Source organism: Trachemys scripta, chromosome 1 (genome assembly GCF_013100865.1).
Source record: "Trachemys scripta elegans isolate TJP31775 chromosome 1, CAS_Tse_1.0, whole genome shotgun sequence".
Taxonomy (NCBI): Eukaryota; Metazoa; Chordata; order Testudines; family Emydidae; genus Trachemys; species Trachemys scripta.
The window spans coordinates 297,970,101-297,992,472 of record NC_048298.1 but is presented as its reverse complement, the minus strand read 5'-3'; the positions used below and the strand labels follow the sequence as shown (position 1 = coordinate 297,992,472).

Here is a 22,372-nt window from a genome sequence, read left to right as displayed (position 1 = left end):
CCATTGTCTGTCCGAGAGGTGGTGGGTGCACATCCCTGCATAAGCTCTCAAACTCTCTCCCATTCATTGGAACCAAATTGGTTCACCTGAGTCTGCGACTATACCTGTGGGTGCAGCGGGCCTCATGGATATTGAATTGGTGTAGAGTTTTGGAGAGGGGCATGTGGAGGCTCCACATTCCTATGTTGTGTGGAGCCTAGCTCCATGGGGCCTCCCTTTACACCAGTGTGTGTTTAGGCATAGTATAAGAACAGAAGAGAGAGGCCAGAGGATCCATTGTGATGCTGTTCTTCCAGGCTATCTGCCCTGTGGAGTGGGCACACTTAGAGCATGAAGTTTACATCACTAGTAGGCAAGAGCAGGTACACTGGCCTGCGGGGTGGATTCCTTTGTGCTGTGGATCTCTAACACCTAACTGAAATACTCAGGCTGCACACTGAGGGCCCGATTTACCACTAAATGTGGGGGGATATATTCCTATATGATAAGTAAAAAAATCAATAAAATCAATGAAATATGTAATCACTTGCTAGTAAAAATAAGATCTGTGCTTAATCAGAGAACAGAAGACTACCAATTTATTATTATGCTTCAGGAAGTTACAGTTACTACATATGTAGAATTAACCTGACTGCACCAAACTTAGTGAGACATATTGGATAATCAACCAAACATAAAACATAGTTACAGCCTGTTGTCTCCTAACAGAGATCAACGCCGGTTTGAGGTCTTTTTTTGAACAGTAAGTGAATCTAATCTAGGAAACATTAAACATATAAGACTACATTCTGTGCTCACTTGCACAGATAGAACGCTATTGCAGTCTGTGAGAATGCACAGGTGGAAATGAAGGCACAAGCATTTTTCCCATAATCTACAAAACAATTTGTTCTTTTCTCAGAATGAGAAGTAAATACATTCCAGACATTCAGTATGTCAGTTTATGCCTCTGGGACAGAAAAGGTTCTGCACCCTGTTTTGCGGCTTCTTAGTTTTCTTCAGTAATCCTATTCAGCAAAAACATCTGTGATAAAAGGCACATTTGTTTCAATATTTTGCATGCGAAGCTTGTTGCAATAGGCATGATGGCTGCCAGCAAATCTAAACTTAAACTGAAGGAATGTGGCAGAAATGAGTAAGTTCTTATAGAATATGCCAAGGTCAGGGTTACCCTTGCAGCCAGATCTCATCACATACTCAAATTAGAAAGCCTTTCAATTTGAGCCATACATGCATTGGGGTTATGGGAAGGTTGCACAATTCTAGATTTTATTGCTGTCTCGTGTTTTTCAGTTCAGACAATTTCAATAAGCCAATTGTTTTAATGTAATTGTAATGTATAACTATGTAGTCATTCACTAATAAAATAAATTACTGAACCCTAGATCAAAACCACCAATGCCATATTCTATGTGTGTGTGTGTGTGTCTTGTATTTTTACATATACATATATATAAACATACATTCAAGGACAAATTCTCTCTGATCTATGGAGAAAATCCCAAATAAATGACTTACTGAAAGTATTCCAGTGACTCAATACCACATTTGCCTCTTGTTTCACTCACGCATTCCCCAGATTCTCAAAGGGAGTTTTGTATAAAGATACAATCCAACCCTGCAATCAGTAGCAGCAGTTTTGCCCGCAAGAAGACAGCAGGACCAGACCCAGAGAGGATGTTTTATGACCATTTTCTGAGTAATTGGGGCTACAATGCATTCTCTTATGCTCAAAATAGTTGTATATTTACACCTGCCATATAGGACTGTCAAATAATCGCAGTTAATTCACGTGATTAACTCAAAAAAGTTAATTGCAATTAATCACACTGTTAAACAATAGAATACCAATTGAAATTTATTAAATATTTTGTATGTTTTTCTACATTTTCAAATATATCAATTTCTATTACAACACAGAATACAAAATGCACAGTGCTCACTTTATATTATTTTTTATTACAAATATTTGCACTGTAAAAATGATAAACAAAAGAAATGGCATTTTTCAATTCACCTCATTCAAGTACTGTAGTGCAATCTCTTTATCATGAAAGTGTAATTTACAAATATAGTTTTTTTTGTTACACAACTGCACTCAAAAACAAAACAACGTAAAACTTTAGAAACTACAAGTCCACTCAGTCCTACTTTTTGTTGAGCCAATCGCTAAGACAAACAAATTTGTTTATATTTATGGGAGATACTGCTGCTTGCTTCTTATTTACAATGTAACCTGAAAGTGAGAACAGGAGTCTGCAAGGCACTTTTGTAGCCGGTGTTGCAAGGTATTTACGTGCCAGATATGCTAAACATCTTTAATGCATCAGGCACATAAATATCTTGCGATGCCAGCTACAACTGTGCCATGCAAACACCTGTTCTGACTTTCAGGTGACATTGTAAACAAGAAGCGGGCAGCATTATCTCCTGCAAATTGCAACCAAACTTGTTTGTCTGAGCAATTGGCTGAAGTAGGACTGAGTGGACTTGTAGGGTCTAATGTTTTACATTGTTTAATTTTTGAATGCTGTTTTTTTGTATGTAATTCTACATTTGTAAGTTCAACTTTCATGATAAAGAGATTGCTTTGTACTTGTATTAGGTGAATTGAAAAATACTATTTTTTTTTGTTTTTTTACAGTGCAAATATTTGTAATAAAAAATAAATATAAAGTGAGCACTGTAGACGTAGTCTGTATTGTAATTGAAATCAGTATTTTAAAATGTAGAAAACATCCAAAAATATTTAAATAAATGGTATTCTATTATTGTTTAACAGTGTGATTAATCGTGTGATTAATCACGATTAATTTTTTTAATCACTTGACAGCCCTACTTCCATATTGAGCATAACAGATTTCTAAAGGGAACTTTTATGCATAACACACAATTACATTAGTTATTTACATTTAAGAGTAGTAACTAATGTGTAGCATTCTCCTCCAAAAAGGATTACTATACACATATTATGCCAAAACAATATTAAGGTACATTTCTCTGTTATGGTCTTAACTGCAGCCTTAACCATGACTTTTCAGTTTTGTATACCATATCTGTAAATATTCCTTGATATTTTTTGCTACCCTTCTAAAATTATCAGATTAGAAATGTGCATACAAAGAAGGTAAGAAGTTGTGTACGGGAGTGCAAGGATGTGAGAAAGAGAAAGCTCAGCACAGATGTTTGATTCTAAATTTAAGGTGAACCGTTCAAGCCCATTTGAAAATACCAAAGTACAAATTTCAGCATTTTCTCTGATTATAAAATGCTTTGTTTATTATATCTCCACAAGAGATTTACTAACTTCAAATCATGATTGTTCATTAGATTTCAGCAATCACTGGTGACTGGAATTTTGAAGAGAGCACCATATTTTGGAAGTTATTCAATTCTGAACATCAGGCTACTCAGTCAGCATGTGGTGAACATTTGGGCTTGATCCTGCATAACATAGGTGTGCAGTACTTAAACACAAGGCGAAAAGTTATGAGGACAAGAGAATCCAATCCTGCACTAGTGAGAGTACTGTTCAGCAGCCACCACATTATTCCTGCCTGATAGCAAGAGTAAGGCCAAATAGGGGAGTACATAGGTAGGTGACTCATTTACATTAAGAAGATTCCACTTAGCCCAATCTCACCTACCCCCTACCAATTTTTTTAACTTTTATATATGGAGATATACCTATCTCATAGAACTGGAAGGGATCTAAAAAGGTCATTGAGTTGAGTCCAGCCCCCTGCCTTCACTAGAAGGACCAAGTACTGATTTTTGCCCCAGATCCCTAAGTGGCCCCCTCAAGGATTGAGCTCACAACCCTGGGTTTAGCAGGCTAATGCTCAAACCACTGAGCTATTCCTCCCCCTTTTTGGTCTTTGACATGCACACTATAAAATGCTGCAACCTCTATTGCTTTTTCTGACATGTATATCTTCTAGTGACCATAAATACAGCTTAATGGAGGGCCAAGCATAGAAATTAAAAAACATATTCTTTGGCTCTTCTGTGATTCAGTATGTGAGGTCTGAGATAACATATTTTTGCCAAATCTTCCAAAACAAACATAAGCATGATTTGGATACTATTAGCCCCAAATACAGTGGAGAGGGGGAAAGTATTTGTACCAGTAGTGCTGCTGCAATCCTAGCCCTTTCCCCAATATAAAAATACTAAGGATTTATCCTGATTTTTTTAACAATCAGATGTTGACTTAAGAGTTTTAAAATCCCCATATTATCAAATGAAAATATCAACACAATGTATCATTGAACTCTGTGCAGCAATATTATAGATGTTCACTATATTTACTATTTATGAATGCTTTACTCATGCAACTAAATGACAAATTTGGAGCTCACAAGGTTACCTCCAGTTTTATTGCTTTGCTGCCTATGCAGGTCAGCAAAAACAACCAGAGTGAACTTGGAACAATCCATTAGCCATGATTTTCTATTTTTACCTGATGATAAACATCAAGGGACTGAGTCTTCATTCAGTTACACCATTTTTCATAGGTGTACCTCAGTGGGCCATTTGGTCCTCTGCCTCCAATGAGCACTAGCAATGGAAGAGATATACTGACAAGGAAACGAACCTGAACATTTTTCTTGGTAATCTCTGCTCCAAACAGTGATCAGCGAACCATGCATAACTTGTAAGAGCTAATGACTCCACAAACTGAGACGTTATAGCTTCATGCTATATACAGTCCCTTCTGGTGTAAAACTGGTAAAATGGTACAAACAGGTTATGCAGTAAAGTGTCTCACATTTTGGTTTCTGGTTAGGTTAGTAAATAGGAAGTGCCATGTTTCCTATCTTCATGATGTGTCTTTCTAGATGTAAAGACAAGATTTCCCTTGTACTAAAGATAGAAATTGAAGAACCAACATATCAGCGAATAGCTTTGTATTCCACGCCCTAGAAAAAAAATCAGAGAAAACGAATACAAACAAATCAGGCAGAAGCAAAGTTTTGCCATTTTCCCAAAAATATCCCTGAAGGGTCAGCACTTCAATCAAAATACTCCAGGTCAGATTTTTAAAGGTATTTAGGCACTGACAATCAGAGTTAAGTGCCTAAGCACTTTTTAATATCCCACTATTTGTATCTTCAGCTGCCTAAATACCTTTAAAGACTGCCCCCCACACTCCTTGTAAGGAACTGTATTATTAGATTTTTGTTCTGAAAATATTGCTCTTATATACATCTATATAACTGTCTCAGTTGCATAAAAAAAATCTTATATAAGTATGAAATATGCAGATTGCAAGAAAATTGGAATAGCAATTATTTCAATTATTGACCGTTTCTTGGAATACAACTAATATTGCATTTATGTGCTGTTTACAACATTTATAAAAATGTAATTTACAAAATACTACATATAAATAGAAAATAAGTAAAGAGATGCCAATACTGTTGTTGGGCCTTCTTCATGCTATGAAGAAAGATAAGACACTATAAGTTACAAGATGAAAAGAGGAAAGCCTATTCTGAGGTTTATATTTGATTAAAGTACTTTACAGACAAATCCTAGTTTGAAAAGGTCTGTGGTAGTTTACTGATGGTTTCCTAATAATCGTTAATGCTTTAGAATCTATTTCTTACTAAGTATATATTATAATATTTGCAGCATACAAATTATTCTTAATATTTCTATAGGATCACAAATATTCACAGTGCCCTACCAAAGACATTCCTTACCCTCAAGATCTTGCAATCTAAAATTTAGAAGAAAATATAAAGGTAAACAAATCAGTAAAGAGGCAGCATGCAAAGTTTAATAGTGAGAAAACAAGTGAAGGAAAAATTCTTGAGGTTGAGGGCTATGAATAGGGTGACCATATTTCACAAAAGGAAAATGAGACACTCCTAGCCACTCACCTGAGCTCACCCCCTGCGCGAGGCTGTTGCAGGTCACTGGAACCCTGCATGGGTCCGATTGCCTCCCCTGCATGCTCTTCTGCACCACACGCCAAGTCGGCAAGAGCAAACAGGACAATGCCCATTTTTTTTTTTTTTTTTGCAAAAAAGTTGGGATGTCCGGGAAAGGGCTTAAAAAAGGGACTGTCCCCGCCAAAACAGGACCTATGGTCACCCTAGATATGAAGGAGAAGAGAATGTTTGACAGAAAAGAAGTCTGACACTGTCTGTAGTGCGAAGGAGAAGATGTAAGGGAAGAGTACTGGGAGACCTAAAGGGGTTAAAGGGAGCAAGACAGAGAGAAAAAGAAGATGTTGGTGAGATCATGTAAGGCTTTGAAGTTGTCAGAGTCTGAATTTTATGCAGTTAACATCTAAGAAAGGACTTAAGGGATTCAGGACTGTTCAAATATACATTGAAATAGATCTACATATTTGCTTTGAATTAACTATCTACTGATATCTTTCAATTCACATGAAAAAAAGATAAACAATACATTACATATGCTTAAAAGTCTCTTGAAGTTTTTACAGAAACAAAAGTACCACAATGATAGAGCTCAGAGTTAATAATGAATAAAACGTAATTACTTTGCATACCAATTCATATAATTACACAAGGTTCTCACAATGTTCTTAAATATATATAACTGTAATCGTTAACACATCTCTGATTTATTTCACATTATTGAACTCTATGTCACAGTCCTGTTCCAATTTAATAAAGTACTAACAAAGATATAAAAAAATACTGTTAAAAAGGTCTAGGAGAAGAGAGGGGTCAGGTTGATCTTACATACTGTGGGCTGAATTCTCCTCTGTTACACACCAGTATAACTCCACTGAAGTCAGTGAGGTTGACCTACTGTAACAGAGGCCCAACGCTGTCTTGTAATACCTAAGTATAACTGCTGCAAAAAAGGTGCCGAATCCACTAATTTATATGCATTTATTACACACCCATAACATTATTTAACAACTAAATACCAAGTAATGGCTTTCAAATGACAATTACTTTTATCAGAGACAAGGTGGGTGAACCTGAGGCAGTATCTTTTATTGGACCAACTTCTGTTGGTGAAAGAGACAAGCTTTCAGGGTACACAGAGCTCTTCTGTATAGGTCGAAAGCTTCTCTCTCTCACCAACAGAAGTTGGTCCAGGAAAATATTAGATAATGTTTTCTTTATCTTTCTAGTATCCTGAGATCAATATGCCTACAACACTGCAAACAATTACTTTTATTGCAATAAGTTGTCTTGCAGATAAATAGCAGCCCATTGAAAATTAATGTTGTTAAAAAAAACAGGACTTAGACCTAGCAGAACTATTTGTTTATTATATTAATTTATGTCCACTGAAAACTACATTTTTCCTATAAAAATCTTATCAAAGATAAGCAGGAAAGGCATTTATATGTATGTATTATAATGATACATCACACTTCTAGAGTACTTTGTGTTTGAGAACCTCCAAGACCTTTACCAACATAGTTTAATTAAGGCTCACAGGTGGGCATTATTATTTCCATGTCACAGATCTGAGGTTTAGCGGTGGTGAGATCATGCCCATGGTCAAATAATGAGTCCCAGTCACTGCCAGTTTGTGCTCTGAGTTCATCACTCCCTGTGCAATGGACACAGGAGCTTGTGCTGGAAATTAGCCTGACATTCAAACGTGAAAGCCGCCGGAGAGGATGTGGTTTTGCAGGAGTACTTTTGTCTATCGATGAGGGGTTGCGTATGAACATACAGGGAGCCCGTTCCTCACCACGCGAAACCCTCAACGGAGACCTGCCAGGAGGCTGTGGCGAAATGTCATCTGAAAACAGGGCGGTCCCAGCCCACAGAATGGCTGGCGCACAGGGTGAAACACGTTGGAAGGACTTCTGTGTGCTGCCTGGTTACAGGCCTCTGAACAGCACGCGGCTAGAGGCGAAAGCAAGGCGGGAACATTAACACAGGCCTGGGCAGCCAGGTCCCCCCCGCTTTACCACAGGCCGGGGCGGCTCCAGTCCGCCATTAGCACGGGCCGCCCCCCCCTTACGGTTCCTCCCCCGTGACCAGATTCCCCCAAAGCTGGCGGAGGGAGAGCCCTGGCGACCGGTGCCTGCAGCGCATCACGGACGCAGGTGGGCGGGACAGCCTGTAACTGCCACTCCCCGTGAGCTCTGGGCAAGTAAGGCGGGAGCCCAGCACAGCCCCGCCCCTCCGTTTCCACATAAGCGCCTTAGTTCGACAGTGTCTGTAACGGATCCCCTCCCCCGCGCGTGCATCTCCTTCAAACAATAACAGTAATTTCCCAGACTGTAGCGCGCGTGCGCGGCCAGAAAGCTCCGGCTCGAGCCAGCCCTGTAAAATAATTTTGAATACAATCCCTCCGATTGAAGGGCGGGACCGCCATTCTTCGGGTGCGCGCGCACTTCCTAGGGCTTCTGGTTCCTCTTCCCGTCGTATTAGTGTGTGTGCGCGCGCGCATCGTGGTGACGTCACGGGATAGGAGTGGCTATAGGCCGCTGTCTCGCGGGGATGTAGCGCCACCGGGTGGTCGGTCTCGTGAGACAGCGGCTGCAACCCTAGAGCGCGATCTAACGTTCCGGTAAAGAACCGCCGCGCTGCGGAGACAGGGCGGAGTCCCCAGCCCGGGGGGCGGGAAGGGCGCGGCCGGAAGAAGCCCCCAGCCGGGGGGAAGGGAGAACGGAGCGGGCACAGCGGGGAGGGGGGAGCCCCCAGCTCTGTGTTGTGTGTGTGTGTGTGTGTAGAGAGGAGCCCCCAGCCCTGGGGGGGCATGAGGAGGAAACAGGGAGGAGCCACCCCAGATACATGAACCAGTGAGGCTTCCTTGCAGTGGAGTAGCAGCAAGGATCCCTGCTGTGTATTGGGGGTGGAGGATGTGAAAGTAAGAAACTGCCAACACCTTTACCCTTCTCAAAGGGAGCAGGAGTAGGAGCAGGGACCATATTGTTCTTAGGGCCTGTGACATGGAGACTCATTTGTGGTTCACTACTCGGGGTCATCAACTCCTCAGGCCTGGCATACTGCACCTCACACAGGTCTCCTGATATTTATTTAAAAGATGATGTAATAAATACATTGTTTGAAATCTAATAAGATACTAGTTATTAACATCACTGCAAAATGTTTGTAACAACTCAGAGAAAATATGGATATGCTGTGATATTATCTCTGGGAGACTGTAAACAAAGGTGGCAAAACAAGTTTGTTTATAAAGGGAAAAAAAATATGGTGGGAGGGGCCCTGTCTAGGAAAGAGGGCTCTGACCTGCTCCCTCTGGGTCAGCTAGTGGCTAACCCTCCTGCAGCTTTGTAAGGGGGGAGGTGTGACCCTAAGAGCATCCCAGTGCCAGAGGCCAAGGAGCTTACTAGTATCAGATAGTGAGGTTTGGCTGGCCTGTAGGTGCCCTGTAGCTGGGCTCGGGGCAGAAGGGGGTGTCTGGGCTTGGGGGTGCCCTGCAGATGGGCTCTGGGGGGATGGGAGTGCAGGTGTCTGGGTGCCCCACAAAGCCCCCTGCAGCATCCCCCAACCTCCAGCACCCCCTAACTGGAACTGGGTTGTTGTAGGGGTTTATTTAACTCTCTACTCCTGGGGGAATCTTTTTTGTTGTTGTCTGTATTGTTGACTGGTGTTTTGAAATAAATTACCAAAATAATTGAAACTGGAGTGATTATATTGTGTTATTTTGACAAATATGCAGAATTTTAAAATATGGTGTGCAGATTTTTAATTTTTTTGTCATTGAAACTTTAATTTTTCACACACAATTTCCCCAGGACTAGTAAGGTGAAGAATAGTTTTAGTTGTACTGTACAACTGTAATACTATACTGTAATAGTTTCAGATGGAAAGCACTATAGATGATCATTGTATTAACATTCCTAGATCCTTAATGTTCATGGCTGGTAGAAAAGCAGAGCTTGGAAAGATTTAGAGGTAATTTAAAGACAGGACCAGATTTTTAAAAGTGTATGTGCAATTGCACATCCAAGTACACGATGAGCAACTTGGAGCCTAGTGTCCATATATTAAAAAATTACAAAGCAATGCTCTCAGATAAGCATGATAGTTGTTCACAGAAATGACAACTTATATGTCTGAGTGGTCTTTTGCATATATTCCTTAAACACACACTTCTGAAAATCAAAGCTATAATATCTTGAATGGGCAAACTGTCCTCATGGCACTGAAGAGAGATGTCAGAACAAATACTATGGCTACTGTCATAACTATAAGGGAAAGGGTAACAGCCCTCCTGTGTACAATACTATAAAATCCCTCCTGGCCAGAGACTCCAAAATCCCTTTACCTGTAAAGGGTTAAGAAGCTCAGGTAACTTGGCTGACACCTGACCCAAAGGACCAATAAGGGGACAAGATACTTTCAAATCTTGGTGGGGGGAAGGTTTTTGTTTGTGCTCTTTGTTTTTGGGGGTTGTTCGCTCTTGGGACTGAGAGGGACCAGACATCAATCCATGCTCTCCAAATCTTTCTGAACAAGTCTCTCCTATTTCAAACTTGTAAGTAAACAGCTAAGCAAGGCATGTTGGTTTTATATTTGTTTTCTCAACTTGTAAATGTACCTTTTACTAGGGTGGTTACCTCTGTTTGCTGTAACTTTGAACCTAAGGCTAGAGGGGATTCCTCTGGGCTCTTTAAGTTTGATTACCCTGTAAAGTTATTTTCCATCCTGATTTTACAGAGATAATTTTTACCTTTTTCTTTAATTAAAAGCCTTCTTTTTAAGAACCTGATTGATTTTTCCTTGTTTTTAGATCCAAGGGGGTTGGATCTTGATCCACCAGGAGTTGGTGGGGAAAAAGGAGGGGGGATGGTTAACTTCTCCTTGTTTTCAGTTCCAAGGGGTTTGGATCTGTATTCACCAGGAAATTGGTGAAGAGTCTCTCAAGGCTACCCAGGAAAGGAAATCACCACATTGGAAGTGGTGGCAGCGGACCATATCTAAGCTGGTAGTTAAGCTTAGAAGTTTTCATGCAGGCCCCCACATCTGTACCCTAAAGTTCAAAGTGGTAAAGAAACCTTAACAGCTACAGAGATTGATTCTGCTCAGTTTCAGGGCTAAACTCTCAAATCCCAATGGTAATTTGATTCAGTTATTCTGCCATTTCCATGTGTGCAATATTTAAGGATCTGAATGGATAATTTAGACCATATTTTTACATATGAATGTCAAATTTACCCAAACTCTGAGATCAGTGCCACACTGGCTATCGTAGCTGGTATCTGTCCTGTGAGAGAAAAATAACCATTTACCTCTGTCATAGAATATACCTTGCCCCTATGAATAGTAAGATTGAGTGAGCGGTCATGTGGGTGCAAGAAGACTCTTTAGCCAAAAGCACAATTAACCCCAACTCCCTATGAGTTCTGCACACATAGGCAGAGCAGAATATATAAGTTGTACATTCCTTGAAGGATCTGAGACACTTTTTTTGTTCTGAGATATTAAACTATAAGTTATAGGGCCATATTCTCTCTTAGTGATCTGGCCCCTTTGGGGTGCAAAGGGCCAGAAAACAGGCTGATCTGCCTAGTGGGTCTACACAAGGTGTGTGTCAGGAGACAGAAGGGGGCCTGGCTGGAGGCCCTGGCCCCTTTAGAAGCCATAGTCAGCCATTGAAGAGTAGCCTGAGAGTTACACAAGGGGAGGGACTGGTATAGAACTAGCCCCAGAATCAGGCAGTCCCAAATCCCTTGCAGCTCATCTCACACACTGCCTAGGAGAAACTGGCAGTAGCAAATCTAGCCCATGTTATTTAAATTAGATTGTAAACTCTTCAGGGCAGGAACCTCTGTATCGTACAGCACCTAGCACAACTGATCTTAACTGTATACTTTGGCCACTACTGCAATACAGATAATGCCCCAAATAAAACCCAAATCCCTATTCTTTCATCTTGTAGTAAAAATCAAATTTATGTGATTGCATGTCAAACATAATTAAAATAGTTTTTAAAAAATCAAGCAACCCAATGTTTGTTTCAAGATGTTCAGCTGTATATCCACTTTTTGTAAGAGGTTTCTCATTTTCATTAGTTGAGATCTACATCTTGTAATTAAAGTGATAGAAAACAACTTAGAATGTATATTTTTCATTAAATTTATTTGTACGTAAGGTAAGCATGACTTTTAATAATTCTTTCACAATTTCCAGGTCAGTTCTGCATTTTTGTAGTGTAAAATTTGTACAAATGCTCTTTGAATAAACCTGCAATCTTGGCTTGTCCAATAAGATCATCATGAGCTGGAAATACTCAGGGAAATCCTGTAGAAACAGGAGGAAAGTAGTTTTTCACTTCCTAATTTCAGACATTTGATTCTGAGTAGGTTTTCGGACAATTAATTCTTGGTCAAGAGATTGGGGGAAAATACAGTTGCAGAGACCGCTTGAGTGGTTTAATCCCAAACAATCATTTTATAGGATTTCTTTCACTCCTTCAGTACTATTATATTGTTCCATAATAAGGAGGATATTGATTTCTTAGCAGCTTTTCCTAGTTAGGCACTGATCCTGCCATTTTTTTGATTCAAGTGGCTGGGTTGTGGCCTTAGTTCCTTTCTAACTCCATATTTTGTAACTGTTTTCTTCACCAATGTATGAAAAAAAACAGTCTGAATAAACAGCTACATTTCTAAATAGAGTGAAATGGATCAAGGATAACTACGCTCAGCTGGGTAAGACACTTGAAGTGGAAGCTCAGGTGATTTTCAGCAGAATACTTCTGGTCCTTATAGAAGGAGAGCACAGCTGTGTCTAGACAATGAAGATCAACAGATGGCTCAATGACTGGTGCTGTAAGGAATGGCTTGGGATGATCAATCTTTGAGAGGCATTCATAGAAAGAAGACTCTTCTTGACTGATGGACTCCACTTGAATATCTGGGGTATTAATCTGGCACAACTGATAAGGGCTTTAAAATAGGAGGTGAGGGAAGAAGGTTTGGAGAGACTAGTGAAATCTCCATGGATGGCTTCAGTACAAAGGAAGAGGAAAATCAGCTGAATGAAGATATAGAAGGGATAATGGAACATTACAAGGCAAGAGTATGGACAGCAAGAAGGAAAATACAAATATTGCTTGGCGTAGTAAGATAGGTGTTAGTGAAAGGACCATATCAAATCCATCTAGAAAGCGGAGTGAGGTCTGAAGGAAAAAACTGAAATGCTTGTACAGTAACTCCACGCTTAACGTTGTAGTTATGTTCCTGAAAAATGTGACTTTAAGCGAAACGATGTTAAGCAAATCCAATTTCCCCATAAGAATTAATGTAAATAGCGGGGTTTTTTTTTCACCAGACAAAAGACTATATACACACACAGACAGTATAAGTTTTAAACAATTTAATACTGCACACAGCAATGATGATTGCGTAGCTTGGTTGAGGTGGTGGAGTCAGAACGTGGAAGAGGATGGGATATTTCTCAGAGAATGCCTTACTGCTAAATGATTAACTAGCACTCGGCTGAGCCCTCAAGCATTAACAGGTTGTTAATGTAGCCTCACACTCTACAAGGCAGCATGAACAGAGGGAGTGGAGACAGCATGGCAGAGAGAGACAGTGTGTGTGTGAGAGAGAGACTGCATTGCCCCTTTAAGTATGCTGATTCCACTCTAAGCACACTGCCTTTTTAAGTTGATCAGCAAGTTGAGACAGGAGCTGCTACCAGCAAGCTCCCTCTGTCCTGAGCCCTGTCCTGTCCCCGCTGCTCTGTGGAGATGGCCAGATGGGGTAAAGGAGCAGGGGGGAAGGGAGCACCCACCACTCTTTCCCCTCCCCCCCCGCAACAGTCTGCTCTTTCTGTGGCTGCCAAACAACATTATAAGGAAGCATTGCGCAACTTTAAACGAGCATGTTCCCTCATTGATCAGCAACGTAACAATGAAACAACGTTAACCGGGACAACTTTAAGTGAGGAGTTACTGTACATGAATGCAAGAAGTCTGGCCAATAGAGGAACTGGAACTAGTGATGGAGATCAAAAATATATGGATTACAGAAACATCCTGGAATAGCACTTGGGATAGTTTTAGGAGTCTATTATACCACCCCAGGCAGACTCAAATATGGATAGGTTTCGGAGTAGCAGCCGTGTTAGTCTGTATCTGCAAAAAGAACAGGAGTACTTGTGGCACCTTAGAGACTAATACATTTATTTGAGCATAAGCTTTTGTGGGCTACACCTTACTTCATCGGATGCATGTAGTGGAAAATACAGTAGGAAGATAGATAGATATATACACACAAACACACACAGGGAGAGAACATGAAACAATGGGTGTTACTATACATACTATAAGGAGAATGATCAGTTCAGGTGAGCTTTTATCAGCAGGAGAGAAAAAGAATGTTTGTAGTGGTAATGAAAATGGCCCATTTTCAGCAATTGACAAGGAGATATGACTAACTATGGGGGGGGGGGGAAGAATAAGCATGGGGAAAGTAAAACTAGCTACCACCTGAGCTGGAACAAGGGCTGTACCAGGGGACAGGATTGTGCCCAGACTAGGAAGGTGTCCAGTCTGTGAAAGGAACTTATTGAAACATCTCTGAGGGTGAGATTTTATCTGTATTCAGTTTTATTACTGTATTAGGCTTAGATTTGCATGTTTTATTTTGTTTTACTTGGTAATTCACTTTGTTCTGTCTGTTACTACTTGGAACCACTTAAATCTACTTTCTGTATTTAATAAAATCACTTTTTACTTATTAATTAACCCAGCATATGTATTAATACTTGGGGGGGAGGGGCAAACAGCTATGCATATCTCTCTATCAGTGCTACAGAGGGCGAACAACTTGAGTTTACCCTGTATAAGCTTTATACAGGGTAAAACAGATCTATTTAGGGTTTAGACCCCATTGGGAGTTGGGCATCTGAGTATTAAAGACAGGAACACTTCTGTTAGTTGCTTTCAGTTAAGTCTGCAGCTTCGGGGCAAGTGGTTCAGACCCTGGGTCTGTATTGGAGCAGACTGGCGTGTCTGGCTCACCAAGACAGGGTGCTGGATGCCCAGGCTGGCAGGGAAAGCAGGGGCAGAAGCAGTCTTGGCACATCGGTTGGCAGTTCCCAAGGGGGTTTCTGTGATTCAACCTGTCACAATTTGGTCACCCTAGTTTACCAAAGGTAGATTATGACAGACTAACTTGATTTCCTTCAAGAAAATATATTTTTTTTTTTAAAGCTAAGAGAAGAGATTTATTCCTATGGAAAACCATATGGGGGGGTTCTGAGGTTAAGGCCCTGAGTTCCTAGACACATCGGGCTGACATGATCGCCATGAGGAAGGCCACCTTCCATGAGAGGTGCGACCAGGAACACGTGGCCAGGGGCTCAAAGGGGGGCCCTGCCATTGTGGCACAGGGGACCTAGCATACGGGAACGAACGGTCAAGGCCCTTCAGGTAGCAGGAGGTCATTGAGTGGGAGAAGACCAAGTGCCCTTGCACCGGGCAATACGCAAGCGGACCGCCTCAGCAGGGTCTTCCCCCCCCAGTACGAGTGGTCGTTCCACTTGGAGGTCGCTCACTGGCTCTTCCGAGAGTGGGGAGTTCCCCAGATCGACCTGTTTGCAACCCGGGTGGAAGGGCGATATGGCCGCCAGGTGCACCCTGACTGAGGAAGGTGCCAGTCCCTGGGCCCTAAGGGATAAGAGGTAGTCCAGGATAAGCTGGAGGGGTGCGGCGGAGGGGAAGGCACCCTGGTCACTTGCTCACCTGGCGAACCTGGACCATTTCACCACGTACGTCCGACGTGTGCAGCGGCAGTCAAAAAAGCAAACAGGATGTTAGGAATCATTAAAAAAAGGATAGGGAATAAGACAGCAGGTTAAAACAAATAAAAGGAAGTTCTTCTTCACACAGCGCACAGTCAACCTGTGGAACTCCTTGCCTGAGGAGATTGTGAAGGCTAGGACTATAACAGGGTTTAAAAGAGAACTAGATAAATTCATGGAGGTTAAGTCCATTAATGGCTATTAGCCAGGATGGGTAAGGAATTGTGTCCCTAGCCTCTGTTTGTCAGAGGGTTGAGATGGATGGCAGGAGAGAGATCACTTGATCATTAATTGTTGGGTTCACTCCCTCTGGGGCACTTGGCATTGGCCACTGTTGGCAGACAGGATACTGGGCTGGATGGACCTTTGGTCTGACCCAGGATAGCCGTTTTTATATTCACCCAAGTTCTAGTTTGGACTCTATCACTGGTCTACAACAGTCCACTTCTCTGTGCCTTTGTTTCCTTTCTCACCATTTGTCTGTCTTGTCTATTTAAATTTACAAGCATTATAAGGGATACACTCTTTTACTTTGTACAATGGGGCCATAATCTCAATTGTGGCCTCTAGATGCTACTGTGATACAAATAAGAAACTGGTGGAATTCATGAATAGCACTTTCTGTACTCTGTGTACTTCCCTTTCCCTTGAAAATAGTGGAAATACCTACACCAAAATTTTATCCAAGGAATTAAGAAGCAGTAGAGATTGAAGACTAGATCCCGTGAGGTTCTGAGCTCAATGGGTGAGAGCTTTCAGTGCCGTCAGGAAGTGCTCAGCACCTCAGAAAATCTACCCCTAGGAACATAGGATTTCCCATCTCAGATCTGATCAATGCTTCATCAAGTTTGGCTACCTGCCTCCAACAATGGCTTATTAGTGATGCTTCCAAGTAAGGCTAAAACATCCCACAGTGCACTTGACCAGTTGTGCAGAACTATACCTGTGGAAGATGGAAAATTCCTTTCTGACCCCTGCACAATCCTATTTTAGCACATTATTGGTTATAAAATTATCAAACCTTTAAATCTAGCTGCTGTATTTAGCTGTATGAATTCCTGCAGTACTGAATTCTACAGGCTGATGACTCCCTACAGAAAAAAATACTTTTCTTTTAAATTTACTAGCCATTAACTTAATCAAATAACCCCTTTCTCTCTTATGGCTTTTTACTAGAGGTTCTGATCCATGCCCCCTGGGAGTCTTTCCTCTGATTTCAATGGGCATTGGCTCGTGTCCCAAAATTATTAATGTACCACATTGCCACCCCACCCTGTAGCAAGACAACTGCTTAAATGCAGAATTTAAGATAATTCATATTAAATGCAGGTATAGTCATCCACCTCTGTGTGGATATAGCCCTTAGCCCATTGTTACCACATACAAAATGTACTTTGTATGGCTTACACTTTTAAGTTGTTTCTGTAGTAGTATATCCAAACTTTTGTAATCTTAACTGTGTTTCTTTCAGAAGTTACAAATACCATGTTTCATGTTAGTTTTAAACAAGAGAAGTCTCCTATTGATAAAATTATAGGCAACAGTGAAGGGTGAAGTAATATTCCAGGATGTGTACACTTTGCTGAATTGTTTATTTTACTCAGTAGGATATCCTATTTTCCGGAGGGTTTTTATATTTGCTTTTCAAATGATAAACAGAGAAACACAACACTGATCACACTTTTTTTTTTTTTTTTTTTAAACTGTAAAAACGGACAGCTAAAAAGTACCAACATTTTCCTTGATGGAAAAAAGTATTTAGGTTTGATTTCATTTCTGGTGAATGGTTGTTCTGATTGTTCCGATAGGGTGCCTCCTTTATTACTGTTTCAGGAAAAGAAAGATTTCTGAATCCCCAGAGCATGCACACATACTGTATTGTTCAAAAATATCTGTACTGTATAAGCCAGAGCTGCAGAATCAGCCCACCGTTGAAGAAATCTGTTACAGTCTCGCTATTGTATTAATTTTGTTTTGTTTTAAAGACCCTGGGCATAAAACAGTTGCTATTTTTACAAGGTCACTTTCAAAATAGAAGAGCACTTTAAATTGTTCAGAAATTGACAGGGCTACCAGAGTATGACTGGCACAGTGTACCATGAAGTACAGGCTCAATCCAACCCTTGATTTCTGTCAACAGTAGTTTTGTATATCGGGAAATAAACTACATTTTGAATATGTAAAATTTGCATTTTGATGCCTTTTTTTTAAGACAAATATAACAACAATTTTGTTTATCCAGAGTAGAATAGATGATATAGCAGTCAACTATTTTTTGTCAAGGTCCAAATTTCTTGGTCAAGGTATAGTCAAAGTCCAGACTCCAGAGAAAATAATTTAAAAAATGATAATTCAATAAAAAGATTTTGGGGTCCATTCAGAAGCATCGGATGGTCCAGATTTGGTCTGCAATTTATCTGTTGACTACCTCTGGGATACAGTGTGACATTTATTTTGAAGGACAATAGTCATACCAAAACAAATAGATAAATACCATGATTTAAAAATACTAAGAGGATTTACTGTGTGCAAATATTCAGCGACTTGATTATAAAGTCAATACTGATCAATCTTTATGGAATTGGACATATATTTCACTATATGTCATAAGAAAGATTTCAGCCTATCATAGCCTTTTCCCCGAATTAAAAACATACAACCACACCAAAACCCTTATGCACCTTTTAAGCTAAATTCTGGCAGGAATCTAGAAACTGACACAGATATCTAGAATCTGACTTTAGTGGGGCCAGGATTTCACCCAACATCCTCCAAATGTGGGCATATACATTGCAAAAATCATATTGTAGAGCAGGGGTCAGCAACCTTTCAGAAGTGGTGTGCTGAGTCTTCATTTATTCACTCTAATTTAAGGTTTCGCGTGCCCGTAATACATTTTAAAGTTTTTAGAAGGTCTCTGTCTAGATGTCTATAATATATAACTAAACTATTGTTGTATGTAAAGTAAATAAGGTTTTTAAAATGTTTAAGAAGCTTCATTTAAAATTAAAATGCAAAGCCCCCCGGACCGGTGGCCAGGACCTGGGCAGTGTGAGTGCCACTGAAAATTAGCTCGTGTGCTGCCTTCGGCATGCGTGCCATAGGTTGCCTACCCCTGGTGTAGAGGGTAGGAGAGCCAGACACAGCACCAGTGATCAATATATTTCTATAAATAGGAAGAATAAGCTAGAATTATACAATTTACAGATGCAAGAGACCTATTTGAATATCTAGTCCATCCTGCAGGATCATTCAACATTGTACTATCAGCAGTGTTGTGTCCACGGTTAAAATGCCTCAAGTGATGGTGCTTCTACCAGCTCCTTTAGGAGTAGAGTTGGTTGGAAAATTCCAACTAAACAGTTTTTTTCATTGGAATTTGTCAAAAATCAAAATGTTCTGTGGAGACAGTTCAATTTCTACAAAGTTCCTCCAGAAACCAAGCAGGGTTCCAACAGAAACCTGCTTGGTTTCTTGCCAGCTCACCTGCCCAGCTCCTCAGCAGCTGACCTGGTGGGCTGCTTGAGAACTCCAGCGCTTCCAGGGTTTGTGTCTCCAAGGCAGCCTGCCAGGAATCAGGCCTACCTAGAATCATAAAAATGTAGGGGTGGAAGGGACCTAGAGAGGTCACCTAGTCCAGCCCCCTATACTGTGGCAGGATTAAGTCTACCTAGACCTCCTTGACAAGTGATTGTCTAAACTGCTTTTAAAAACCTCTGGTGATGGTGATTCCACAACTGCTCTAAGTAATCTATTCCAGTACTTAACTATCTTATAGTTTGAAAGGTTTTCTAAATATATAATCTAAATCTTGCTGCAGATTAGGCTAGTTCTTGTCCTATCTTCAGTGGACATGGAGAACAATTGCTCACCACCCTCTTTTAACATCCCTTAACATATTTGAAGACTATCAGGCTCCACACCCCACCCCAAGCCTTCTTTTCTCCAGATTAGACATGCCCAGTGTTTTTAAACCTTTCCTCATAGGTCAGGTTTTCTAAACCTTTTATCATTTATGTTGCTCTCCTTTGAACTCTTTCCAGTTTATCCACATTTTTTTAGTGTGTGGTGCCCAGAACTGGACACAGTACTCCAGCTGAGTAGAATGGACCAGTTACTTCCTGTGTTTTACATATGACATTTCTGTTAATTAACAACCCAGAATGAGGTTTGCCTTTTTTGTAACTGCATCACATTGTTGACTCATGTTCAATTTATGATCCACTATACCCCCCTGTTCTATCACTTTTTTGAAGTATTACTGCTTAGCCAGTAATTCCCCATGTTGTAGTTGTGCATCTGATTTAGCCTAAGTGTAGTACTTTGCACTTGTCTTTATTGAATTTCATCTTGTTGATTTCAGACCAATTCTCCAATTTACCCCAAAGTGATTTGAATTCTTATCCTGTCCTCCAAAGTTCTTGCAGCCCCTCCCAGATTGATGTCATCCACAAATTTTATAAGTATACTTCCCACCCCCCTTCGAGGAGAATTTTAAAATTTTTGGTTTTCATTCCAAATAGGAATGAAATCAAATTTTAGAATTACAAAATCCTAATGAAATGGAATCCCCTTTTCTGCTCAGCTCTGCTTAGGAGACTATTGCCCAACCTTATATATTTGTACTGTCAGGAGGCTTTTCCCTGATAGCTTAATTTTACCCTACCCTTATTCCATTTTAGAGATGATCCTGCCAGCTGCTGAGTTCCCTTGTGGGGTCCCATTAGAGGGGTAAGTGCTGAGCAACATCAGCTCTTTCTCTGATCAAGCCTTTATTCGTAAGACAAAGCAAGCGTCCAGGCACAATTTCTGAATAAGAAGATGGGAATTTGCTTGGGAATATCAGAAACTCTAATGTCTTTTTTTGCTAGCTCAGACATCTGCATTCCGCCTAATGTGATTTAAGCTCATCCTTTTAATTGGAACTTTGTGCAAAATTGCAAATCACTGCACGTAAAATAATGTAATTAATGTAAATTAAAACTATACAATGTTGTATATATTTGTCAAGCATTATACAGCATTGATTGTTTTTATTAAAACATCCCTATAGAATTTGCAGTATTTTTTTATTCATGTAAATAAAACAGAGGGATCCAACCTATATTAAAGCATAACAAGAGCAGTTTTAATTAAAGCTGTACTATTGCCTCCCTCCTCCCCTCCCCCATATGTGAAATGCATGCTTTGACTTGTTTGAAGACATTTGGTTTTGAAATAGTTTTCAGTGTATGTATAATGCATTTTTCCCTTATCTTCAAAAGGAACCATGAACCTCAGAGTTTGTACTGTCATGGTTAGAATATGGGGTATTTCCCAGTTTGTTTTGTCTTCTCGGTCTTTTTTACCTCAATGGTATTATTATTAGTGCGAGTATTCATGCTCCCCAAGGTAAGACTTTCATAGTTGGACCCTTACATTGTGTCTTTTGTACAGGACCAAGGACATTGCTAGTGCTTTACAAGTAAGAACTTTTACTCAAGGTAACTGTGTATGCTTTACACTTTTCTGTTTCTGCAGTTAGCCTTTTCACTTTTCAGTTTACCGCCTCTGCAGTAATTTATATTTTAACAAGTTCAGGTAATATTGCAGATGTATGTACAATCTGAGGTAAATAAATCTTGAGTCACAGTTGCAATCAAAGAGAAGTAATCTCTTATAGCAGCTACAAATTTGCTCCGCTGCAAAGCCCCACTGATACTCCTCTTTCACACACTGAGGCTAGGTCTACACTACCCACCTGAATCGGCGGGTAGAAATCGACCTCTCGGGGATCGATTTATCGCGTCCCGTCGGGACGCGACAATCGATCCCCGAATCGACGCTCTTACTCCACCAGCGGAGGTGGGAGTAAGCGCCGTCGACAGGAAGCCGCAGAGGTCGATTTTGCCACCGTCCTCACAGTGGGGTAAGTCGGCTGCGATACGTCGAATTCAGCTACGCTATTCACGTAGCTGAATTTGCGTATCTTAAATCGACTCCCCCCCTGTAGTGTAGATGTAGCCTAAGCCTCTATTCGGGGTCAGGTACATTGCTGACAAACAGCACATCTCAGTTTTGCTTGCTATCTTTATACTGCCACCTAATACAGCATTGTACACTTCCAATCCCTGATAAAGGTAATGCACATTTTGCCTTTAGTTATAATACAATGAATGAAAATCTTTTTAAAAAGACCAATACAATTTAGTTTTTAGTGACAGCTCTGGCAGTATTTTAGAAGTTAATTTAAATCTTTCAGTCATTTGCAGAAGCCTTGGTTCCTTAGTCTGTAGTGGTAAATCCCTTTGCAAACCTTTGACATTTAACTTATATTATTTGAACAGAAATAGAAAATTATACACCTTTATAAAGGGGCCTGTCTCCATGGTATCTGGGTACACTTTAGATCAGGGGTCGGTAACCTTTCAGAGGTGGTGTGCCGAGTCTTCATTTATTCACTCTAATTTAAGGTTTCACGTGCCAGTAATACATTTTAACGTTTTTAGAAGATCTCTTTCTATAAGTCTATAATATATAACTAAACTATTGTTGTATATAAAGTAAATAAGGTTTTTAAAATGTTTAGAAAACTTCATTTAAAATTAAATTAAAATGCAGAGCCTCCCATCCAGTGGCCAGGACCCGGGCAGTGTGAG

At 40.3% G+C, this 22,372-nt stretch overlaps 1 protein-coding gene and 1 long non-coding RNA gene across 5 annotated transcripts in view; one reads left to right on the top strand and one right to left on the bottom strand.

The window, feature by feature from the left end:
• The window catches only part of STARD13 (StAR related lipid transfer domain containing 13), a 457,620-nt gene that overhangs the window by 333,283 nt on the left and 101,965 nt on the right, over positions 1 to 22,372 (bottom strand). The window lies entirely within an intron of this gene.
• Positions 8,476 to 21,432, top strand: LOC117871049. Its single transcript, XR_004644135.1, has 3 exons — positions 8,476 to 8,523; positions 20,417 to 20,465; positions 21,171 to 21,432. It is a non-coding gene; the product is annotated as an uncharacterized LOC117871049 (long non-coding RNA).